This window comes from Cordyceps militaris (genome assembly GCF_000225605.1).
Source record: "Cordyceps militaris CM01 unplaced genomic scaffold CCM_S00006, whole genome shotgun sequence".
NCBI lineage: Eukaryota > Fungi > Ascomycota > Sordariomycetes > Hypocreales > Cordycipitaceae > Cordyceps > Cordyceps militaris.
In genome coordinates this window covers 1,344,581-1,357,004 of record NW_006271974.1, presented here as the reverse complement: position 1 = coordinate 1,357,004, position 12,424 = coordinate 1,344,581, and positions in this window count along the sequence as shown.

Here is a 12,424-nt window from a genome sequence, read left to right as displayed (position 1 = left end):
AGCCGAGGGCTAGCAGCGAATTGACAAGGAAGCGAGAGCAAAAGTTGGTGCCATTGTTTCCCTGGTTTCCATCCTTGTCAACGTCAGCAAGCCCGCTTCTCGCTGTATTTCTAACGTCTTCTTCAAAGACGGGCCGAAATATGACGCGCTCCACGATATTGTCCCAGGTGAAGAACAAGTTTAGTAAATGGTTCATGTGATGATCATCAGTGGATACGCTTGTCCAGCTGGACAATGGCAAATGTTGACCCGGTACATCTACAAAGACATTTTTGTCTCCCTGCAGGTAGCGGGAATCAGAGTCGTAGCACGTCTCAAAGATGAAGTCGCAGTTGTCAAACCTAAGACAATGTCAGTCGCAACGGGGCAGTATCAGGACACAACACAACCTACGGCGAGTTCAACAATGGGCGGGGGGCAGCAGGAGCATATCGTCGAGCCGGACGAGATGTGATTGTCGCCGCAGAAGCCGGTAGCAGAATGCTTGCATCAGCTAAACTGCCAATGGTGGTGTCGACGTTGTCGGCGTCTCTGATGCGCCGCGCAATTTCTTCCGCGTTGGCGCCGTCGGAGCGGCGTATCAGGTCCACGACGCTGGCAAAGTTTTCGGTACGCTCTTTTCGAATCTGCTGCGGCGTGACGCCGGGCGGCGCCGTGTAGATGCAAGCCCAATTCCTCCTCGCGCATTGGCGACACTGCGGTCGGTTTCCATCACACTATGCCCCTTTCCATCAGTGTCTGTTCTCTGGTCTCTGGAAGACGATGTCGACGAGCTCCTCAGCTAACTACTCGCATGCCGAGGTATACTGGCTCTTACCTTGGTTTTTCGCGTCCTACAGCCTGACGTCTCGGCGTGAATGGGGAGTGGCAATCTCGAGCATGGGGTTACGTACTGTTGCAAGCATTGCTGACTGGCTGACGCCGGCGGGGTAATGGCGCAGGCGGCTGTCGGTCTGGGTCATTGGCAGGCTTGGGAAGCAGCCGTGGAAGTGAGCCGCGGGCAGGAGACATGTTGTGCGAAGCGTTGAGAGGGCAAGCTATCCGTGTTGTAGGCGGTGTGTGGTTGAAAGCCTACTTATACAAGACGAAGATGAAGACACAGAGAAGACACAGACGAAGACACAGACGAAGTGTTACGTAAATTGTCACTTTTCACATTACAAGAAAAAGACAGGGAGCTTTGATCCGGCGCAGATCAGCCACAACTTTGGAGGTGCTGAACCCGACCAGGGAGCCTGGCAGGGCCAATGGGGGGACTCGGAGCGAGGTCCGGACAGTAAAGTCTGCAACCCGCCGCAGTTGATCTTTGTCTTGCCTGTACTCCGTACAAGGAAGAATATAGAACCGACAACGAGTGTCGGTAGCGACATGACAGATACAAGATGGACAACGCCGTGCGCTGCAAAGTTCTGATGGCTGCAGGTGGCGAATGTCGGTGTCGGTGGCATCAGCATCAGCAACCAAATTTGGGATCGAGGCTGCGGAGGTTTGAGAGGGAGGGGGAAATCAGGCTCATCAAATAAGACATTCTCATTGACCCGAATACGAGTCCCTTGTACAGATCGACAGGGGGGAGTCAAGGTGCGAGCTACTCTAACTATTGTCTGTAGTTGGTCCTGCCTCTCTGATGTGTATGAAAAGGCTCGGCATTGCTCCGTACTCGGTACATACTTTGTACTCACCGCTATGCACAAAACCTAACACCATCTGTCACCAACATGCTAACATGGCTCTTCTTGTATGCGGAACCTTTCCGCAGCTGTCCTCAGACACAGGCCGGCAACGAACTTGCCGAATGCATCTATTCCTCACTTGGCTGTGTGAACGCTAACTCGGAATAATCAAGGGGGTTTGTGTACAAATTATTAGCACGTCGGATACTACCTTGGCGATCAACCGCCAGGATAGACGTGGCGCAGCGTCGAGTCTAGGCAGCTCGCCGCTGGCGGGCAGAGCTGATGTCTTTGGGCGCATCGCAATGACAAGAAGAGGTATTTCCAGCTTCCAGCCGCAACGCGATCCAACTATGAGGAACAATTTCTTTTGTGGGAATGCCAATATTCCATGTTGTGTAGAATGCAGAATTCCACCGCCACTCACTCACGTACTATCCCGCTGGCGGTCGGCGCTGTGGAGCCTAACTCAGGCCGACTTGTGGAGCATCAATGTGGTTACATAAGATGGCAGCGCAGCTAATACAGCTTATAGAGGAATAATAGAAAGCGAAGATAATAAGGAAAATCAGCCTTATATTAGATAAAGCTATAAGGGATAACTAGTTAATTTATATATCCTATTTCCTAGCCTTAGGCTATGTAATTTAAGTTATAAAATAACGCTATATCTTAGGATACCTAAGGTTATTACTTATCTACGCTTATCGTTGGTATAGATAAGATAAGCTCTCTTATTAAGGCAGTACTCTATGCGATAGTAGAGTATTAATATGGTTATATAAGATAGCAGCATAGCTAATATAGCTTATAGAGGAATAATAGAAAGTAAAGATAATAAGGAAAATTAGCCTTATATTAGATAAAGCTATAAGGGATAACTAATTAATTTATATATCCTATTTCCTAGCCTTAGGCTATATAATTTAAGTTATAAAATAATACTATATCTTAAGATATTTAAGGTTATTATTTATCTATACTTATTATTAATATAGATAAGATAAGCTCTCTTATTAAGGTAGTACTTTATATAATATACCTTTTAATTATTAAGTATAAGTTAGTATAGAATAAAGGAAATAATTATATATAAAGAGTATAGTAAAAAGTAGCTATTTATATAAAAGGGTACTTTATAGAGAGAATAGAATAGTATATTTATACTTTTCTTTATTTTCTATAAAGAGTATACTAATATACTACTTAAGTATATATTTTATAATATAAGTAGTAGTTTAATATAGGAATAGATAAATAATAGAACTATTACTCTTTTTAATAAGTAATTTAAAGTACTTTTTACTTTAACTAATAAGCTAGCTAGTATTTTTAAATATAAAAAGCTACTCTTTACTATATATTATTCCTATATTCTTTATTATTTATTTACTTCTTTCTAGCTACCTACTTTCTTACTTATTAAAAGTAATAATAATTCTTTATTACCTTTTTATTCTTTTTCTTTTATTATTATTAGTTATATTAAATTTTTAATAATAGTTTCTTTATATACTAGCTTTATAGCTATTAACTCCCCCTTCTTTATTACTACTAAGGCTTCTACCTTTACTATTACTAATAAAAAGTCCTTTAAGGAGGTAATTATATTCCTAGATACTTAAGAAAAGTCCTTTAAGGAGGTAAATATTAAGAAGCCTTCCCTAAAGGCCCCTATACTCCTTATTAAGTAAGAAAAGCCCTCTATAGAGGTATATAAGTTATATATTAACTTATATAAAGAAGTATAGGCTTATAATAGTATTATATATCCCCCCTAGTATAGCTACTACTAGATTAGTATAACTATAGTTACTTTAGCTAATAAGCTAGAGCCTTAAACCCCTATAAGCCTAGTCTTACTATTAGTAGTATATATACCTACCCCTATTAAGGAGGTTAATAATAAGGATATTAATAATAATAATAATAATAATAATAAAGGTACTAGTATAACTATATTAGCTAAAAAGGAGGTTAAGGTTAAAGATAAAGATAAAGAAAAGAAGGAAGAGAAAGAGGCACTTATTATACTATACTATCCTTATTATAATACTTTTATTACTCTTATTAAAATAACTCTTATAAGTTATATAACTTAGTTATAGTTAGTATCTTTATTAGTATATACTATAAGTACTTACTTATTTACTTAAGTTAACTAAAGCTAACTAATACTCTCTTAGTCTTAAACCTTAGTAAAGTAACTAGTAGAGGCTAATCTTAAGCTTTATTAAGTAAACCCTTATCTAGAATATACTTAATTTATACTCTTTAGTAAAAGGGATAATATATATTATAACTTTATACTAATTAAGAAAATAGTATATTTATAAAAGTATAAAGGTTATACTTATTATAACTATAAATATAAGCTATATTTAGCTATAATAATCCCCTTTACCTAGTATTTAATAATAATATATAAGGATAGCCTTAAGTCTATAAGTTATTTATTATTTACTTTTATTACCCTTTAGTAGTACTTACTAATACTTTACTTTCTTTTTTAAAATAAGGTTTTATATTATATAATATTATATACTATTTTTAAAATATTAAAGAAGGAAGATAGTATATTTAATATTACAGCCATAGTTTTCTGGTGTCCTGGTGTCCGGGAGCAGGGGTGTTACGGTGAGGCGTATAAGCTGTGTGTGTGTGGGGTCCCCTGCTGTATAGCGGGATAGCCTAAGTATGGTGGGGCCCCTGTAGGTAACGGGTGTTATTATAGACATAGTGGAGGTAGTGCTTTTATTTTAATAGGGTGTAAGACCCTATCTATAATATTAAAAAAGCTTACTATAGTGTCTACTGCCTAGTAGCCTAATTTCTCTTTTAAAAGGGGGTAGTAGTGCCCCTTTTCTTATATGGTTATTAGGATATACTTTCTATATAATGTATTACTATCAACGTGCTCCTTACTACCGCCCTTACTCCCACTACTATTATTCTTAATACCCTTAATTAGGATACACCTTATATATACCTACTATCTACTTTACTAGTAGCTATTACTACTATTACTACTAGCTATCTATCTATCTATTATACCTTATAGATACTATGGCGGATCTTACTGCCTATTTTACTATACTAGTGCCTTTAGACGTTTTACCTACTCTATTATATAGGTATAGTAAGTAAAGAAACATATAGTTTATTAGGTTAGGCCCTCCTTTAATATTTATACTAGCTACTAAGATATAGGTATAATTATACCTACTATAGAGGTTTATTAGGTAAACACCTATAAGGAGGATAGTAATTATATTATATTTCTATAGATAGTAAAACTAGAATTTAATATCTATATATCTTAAAGCTATATAGTATATATTCTTTATCTTAAGGTAAAGGCGCTTCCTTAGTATATCTTTACTATTTCTAGTAGCTTATATACTATTACCTCTATATTCTTTAGGCTAGTTAATAACTTATTTACTATAGCTAGCGCCTTTATAAGGGATTAGTATATATTTAATCTAAAGGATATATATCCCCTTTTTTACTAGTTAACTATAAAGGGCTAGGTTCTACTTAACTAGACCTATACCTTCTATATAGCTATATAGCTTTATTTTAAGAAGATCTCTACTTTTATATTTCTTATAAAGAAGGTTACCTATATAGCGCTAGATAAAAGTACTCCCTAGGATAGTCTTTATTATTATAGTAATAAGCCTAAATAGTATTTTAACTATATCTTTCTTATAGTTTTCTATATACCCTTATTTTCTCTTAAGTAGTAGCTCTATCCTTTCTAATTAGGTATAGATACCTTAAAGGATACTATATAGGGGGTAGAGATAGCTATTAAGATAGAGCTATTATTTAAGAGGAAAACCTCTTATTTTTAATATTATATAACTAGGCCTAGTATTAAGATTAAGCGCCTAGGCACTACTACCTCTAAGGCGTCTATAAATATTCTACTAGAGAATATTCTAAAGGAAGATAAGGAGATAGTCCTAGCTAAGTACTATATATTACCTATACTTAAAGTTTAGGATATTATAATATCTCTATTTTAGTAAGTAGACTCCTAGTTAGAAACTAATATTATTATCTATCTTATCTAGCTTTAATTAATCTAGCTCTAACTAATCTATATTATCCTCCTATACCCCTTCTATATATAGTAGGACCTATAGGTCTATAAATATATAGTTACCCTCTATCTACTTATAGTTAATACCTATATAGCTATAAAGGTCTTTATTAGATAAATAGATATAAGGCTTACCCTAAGTAGTAAAGTTAGTCTTTTTTATATACTTATCTATTATAAAGAAGTTATTCTAGTACCTAAGTATTTACTTATAGTACTTCTATATATCCTTCTTTAAAAGAGGGATATTATTAATAATAATATAGTCTTTATTACTATTAAGTAGTAATATATTCTAGTAGCTACTTATATAGTAGTAGGTATTAAGCTAATAGGCCTATATAGTCTTATAAAGCTATATCTTACTATAGATATAGAGAGACTTAGGATGTACTAGGTATAGGGATATATAGAGGTTTTCTAATAGCTAGCTCTTAATCTCTTAGGGTAGGACCTAGGCTCTACCTATTAAAATAGGTAGTATATAGACTAGTATAGGTAGCTAAAATATATTATCTATATAGGCCTAGATATTCTTATAGTAAAGAATTAGATTATATAGTACTTTACTACTAAGATATAAGAAGAAGCTAGACCTATCTTTAAGAGCTACTATATCCTTCTATATTATAGTTTTAGCCTCCTACTAAAAGGCCTTAGGCTTTTATATATTATTACTAATATACTTTATACTATACTTATTAAGGTACTACTATATAATAAGATAACTCTTTATTTTTTAAATATTAAGGTAATATTAACTAATATTAAAGAACTTAGTATTCTTAATATTACGCTTCTATAGCTACTTACTAATTATATAAAAGTATAATATCCTATCCTTATACTCCTCCTATACTATATAAAAGTACTTAAAGCTAAAGGATTTAATACTATTAAGGAAGTCCTATATAGATAAGAAATACTTAAGGTATATAAGGAAAACTAACTTTACTACTAGCTAAAACTAACGTCTTATAGACTCTATAGGTATTAATAGTATATTATTATTATTATTAAAGGTGCCTAAGATTACTAGGCTTAGTACTTCTTTAAAGATATCCTTAAGCTTAAGTTACCTAGCTAGCAGTAGCTAATAGTCTTATAACTAGTTATATAATAGTATTATATAAGGAGTTATTAATAGCTAGTCTAGCTATATAGATAAGATATTATTAAATATTTATATAGGATCTATAGTGGTTATTATAAAAGAAGGTAAAGGGATATAATAGGATACTTTAATGTTAGTGTCCTAGCCGTCTTATATACGTTAACTATTGCTACTAGTGTGACTTAGGTAATCCCGCGAGAAATCAGGCTGCTAGGCAGTGGACACTATGGCGAGCTTTTTTAATATTACTACTACTAATATAGTATTAGGTAAGGAAGCTCTCTTTAAGTAAAAGACCTAGGCTTTATACTACCTTAAGGTATTTATTAATAAAGTTATATAATAAAGTTATTAAAAATTAGTATATATATTATAATAATTAAATAGAATATTACTTATCCCTAGGTTCTTTAAAGGGTTAGAAATTAAATAATACCTTTTTACCTATACTATACTCTATATTCTATATTAGAATAATTATATTACTCTCCTTAACTATATCTAAAAGCTCTTTTAGATTAATAAGATATTTAAACTCTAGAAAGGCTTAGTAAGGAAGAGCTTTAGTAAGACTATCTATAAGTATTACTCTATTTAGAATAAAGGTAAGTATAAAATACCTATATCTATATTCCTATTTTAATTATATATTATTAATATTAATATATTATAGCTTAGTTAATATATACTCTTTATTACTAATAATAATATATATTATCTAAGTATTATTATATATTATCTTATATAAGAGAGCTACCTATCTTCCTATTATTATAAGAAGGTAGTATATTATAGAAGCCTCTTTTACTAAGTTAAATATACCTAATAATTTAGCCTTTATTATAAATAGTATAATAGTATCTTATTTTATAGCTTTCTAAAATATAAGACTATTATATAAGAAGATTATTTAACCTTAAGATAACTTCCTAATAATAGGGTTATTAGTATATAATATATTATTAGTAATTTATAGAATAATTACTTCTTTATTTAGACTATAAGTAAAGACTAAAGTCTTTATAGTATATAGATAATATATATAATACTTTATAGCTAGAATATAATCTCTTAATAGATTTATAAAGAAGTAGGTAAGAAAGGATACTATATATATAATATCTAACTAGACTATAATTAATATATATAATATTAACCTTATTAACTCTTAAAAGTAGTAAATATCTACTTTACTTACTATACTAGTATATTAAGTAAGCTTTCTAGATAGTAATAGTATATACTACTTTCTAGGTTAATTATAAGTAAGTTTATATTTCTTAGCTATCTTCTTAATATATTATTTATAGCTAAGGAATAATAGCTTTTATCTTTTATTATATATAATATAGATACTAAGGAACTACTTAAGATCTCCTTAATTATATATATTATATACTTATTTTATCTTTATTATAAGGGATAAAGCTTACTTTTTATACTTTTTACTATAGAAAAGGAGGATATTATTAATAAAAAATACTAAGAATATCTTCCTATCTTTAGAATAGTATAGATAGGGCTCCTCCTTATATTATAATAGGTTATACTTTATAAAGGTATTAGTAAATTCCTTAAGCTATAGATAGGGTAAGTCCTTTAGGCTATATAAGGCTTTCTTAAAGAGGGCTATCTATCTATTAAGTAATTATATATAGACTTTTAAGATATTATTAGGTCTAGTTATATTAAAGAAAGTATTCTTTATATTAAATTAGTATACCTTAAGGTTAAAGTAAGTAGCTATAGCTATTATTACTTAGAAGGCTTTTACTATAAGTATAGCTATATATATTATATTATATTTCTTAATTACCTATAAATTACTTCTTATAATAATTTATACTTTATATTATAATAAGTAACCTTATTAATTAAATTTATATATATAAACCTAGTAAAGAAGTAATATCTTTATATTATTAGTTTTAGTTATAATCTTAAAGGTTCCCTTCTTTTCTACTTATTTAAATTTACTTTACTTAGTAGCTTCCTAGAGCTATTAAAGTAGATAATTCCTTATTACTTAACTATCTTTTAATACTAGTAGAAGATTATTATAGTAGTAATATAATTATAGTTAAACTATTTTATTTATTTAGAATATATTTACTAGTATTATAAAGAGCTATAGTAAGCTTTAATCTCTTTTATATAGGTTATAGAGTGTTTTAACTCTAATAATTATATCTTCTTAGGGTTCTAGAAGGATAGCTATATTCTAGCCTTTTATATATTTTATTTACTCCTTTCTTTCTTTATAAAGGCTTTATTTATCTTTCTTAATAACTAGCTTTTTAAAGGAAATAATTAGATTAGGTTTAGGTATAGGTATACTTTTAGCGTTTTATTATAAAATATCTTTAATACTTTCTTCTAGGTTAAGGCTACTTATATTTATAGATAGTAGCTTTTTTAGGGTAAGTTAGAATTTATTATTTTTTAAAGTAGCTACTTTATTAGTATAATTAATTTCCTCCTCTAAAAGTAGAATTAACTTAGGACTTAGTAGTTCCTAAGGTAATTTATATATTACTTTAAGGTTAACTAATAAGGTATTATTATCTACTATAACTTTTAATATTTCTCTTTAAAGGCCTTTAAAAGTTATTAACCTTATACCTTAAGCTATATTAAGCTTTAATACTTTTATTATAAGGCTTTTTAGCACTTTTATTATAATATTACTTAGCTCTCTTTTACTTAGGTATAGTAGTATAATTATCTTTAGATAAAGCTATAGCTTATCCTTTTTATTCTAGAATAGTTCTTAATAAAGGCTATCTACCTTAGTAATAGGAAGTATATTAGTACTCTTTATTAGTAGCTAGTAAAATAGCTTCTTATTAAAATATATATTCCTTATAATAATAATATACTTTAGTTAAAGAATCTATACCTTATAAATATTAGTTATAATATAGCTAACTAAATATTTAATATAGCTTTTAAGGCTAATCTTAAAGTCTTTTTTATTAGACCCTTACTCCTTTTTTCTTAATAGTATATATATATAGTATCTATAGGCTTATAGAGCTCTCTACTTAGGCTAAGTATTTAATATAAGTATAGGTTTATATATATATACTTAGGAATTCTTTTATAGCTATTTAATAAGTACTTTATATAGTATCTTCTAGTTATACTTCTATAATAAACTAATATATATTAGTATTATAATAGTTATATAACTTTTAGGCTATAGGTTCCCTAGGAGGTTAGTACTATATAATATCTTAATAGAGTATATAGTTATCTCTTATTCTATATACTTAATACTACTATTTAGCTCTTTTATATATAGTAGTAGTATCTTTAAGGTAATTCCTTTTTCTTATACCTAAAGCTAATACTTAGTATAGGTAGAATTATATTAAATTATTAAGGGCTTATTATCTTACTATATTATATATATATTTAGTCTATATTAGGTTTTTACCTATATATAGAAAGCTTAGATAGTATAAAATAGGGGTCTTTATACTTTTAAAGGTAATAGCTAATAATAGATATACCCTATATACTTATCTTTAATAATAAGTAACTAGAATTTACTATTATAACTTATAGGATAGTCTTAAAAATCCTAACTAATCCTATTAAATAGTCTTTATATAGGGTTATAGCTAGGTTATTATAAGATAACTTAGCCTATATAGGTTAATATATAGCTTTTATAGTTAATATACTTAGTTTTAATAATCTTTATATTTAATATACTTTTACTAATTATACTTAAGGCCTATAGCCCTAAATACCCTAAATAAAGATACTATAGGTATTTATTAGCTTATAATACTAGTAGTAGTTAGGTAAAGTATTTATAGCTTTATCCCTTTTTTTACCTTAATAGTATTATAACTATATTATCTTTTAGGTATATTAGTAATTATTAAAGAAGAATATATTTAAAGAATATAAGGTTATTAGAGTATATTAACTATTAAACTACTTTACTTTTTATTATATCTCCTTTATATAAGGTATAATTAAAGCTATATAGTTATAAACTAATAAAGTAAACTAGTATTTTTAATATAATATTAACTAGTATTTCTAATATTATATATATATTATTTAATATTAGGGTTTTAGATTTACCCTTAATATTTAATATATTTATTATTATATAGGTTCTAACACTATCTAGCTAAAGAATTTATTTACTAGTATTTATAGAAAATCTATTATCTAGAACCTAAATTAATTCTAAGTTAAGAAGTACTATATTATTAATAATATATATACTATTATAGTTATTAAGGAGTATAGATTTATATAAATAGTATTTACTTAAGTCTATAAGAGCTATATTAATAGTATAAGCTAGTTTTTTAAGAAAGTTATACTTATCCTTATAATCTTCTAAGAGTTTAGGTCTAAATAATATATATATAAATTTATTACTCTTTCCTTTACTACTAATAAAGCTCCTATTACCTTTATACTATATATACTTTATTCTTATATATATATTATATTTAGTATTAAAGTAGCTCTTAATATTAAAGATCTACTAGGTAGTTAGAGGCCTTATAATATATACCTTTTTATTACCTATTATAGTAAATTAAAGTATATAGTATTTCTTAGGCTTCTACTAATACCTTTTTTTAGTATTATAAGGATATATAAAGTCCTTAGGCTTATCCTTTCTATACTTTTTATTATTATAAGGTATATTATATATAAGAGCTAATTTTAGGGGTTATAGCTTATTACTTATATAAAAAGAGGTCTTATATTCTAATAAGGTTATTTTTAGTTTTTTACCTTAAATAATATAAACTTTATTCTTATATAGCTATAATAAAGCCTATTCTAAATATAGCTTTACTTTAATAGCTTTAAAGAAATTATTAATTATAAAATAACTATTAGTTAATAGTATATTAAGTATATTTATATAATTATATACTACCTCCTAATTCTTAAGCTATTTTTTAATACTAATATTCCCTTAATATATATCTTATAGTATACTTCTATAAATATAGTCTACCTTAACCTCTATATATACTATATTTAAAGTAATAATTAACTTAAGCCTTTTAACTAATTAGTAAATAGTATATCCTTTTAAGTATTCTTTTTTAAGCTTATTATATACTTTAATTATTAAATAAAGATTAATAAATAATATAATAAGTTTATAGACCTTATTTAGCTTAGTTTTACTCTTCTTATATACTTATAAGGTAATCTTATATTTTTACTACTTTTAATTAGATAAGGCTTTAAGTATATTAAATATTTTAAAGTTTACTTTAATAGGTTTATTAAGTTTTATAATTTTATAAAATTCTACTTTATATATCTTAATCTCTATAGGTATATTAAGAGGGTTTAATATATTTTTAATATTATCCTCCTTTATAGGATTAATAATTATTTATATACTTATTATAAAAGACTAAAAAGCTTAAATCTAATTAAACTAACTCTCTAAGTTATATTATTTAAATCTAGGTAAGACTATAGTCTTAGTATAAGATAATATAATAGAATAATAGAATAATAGAATAT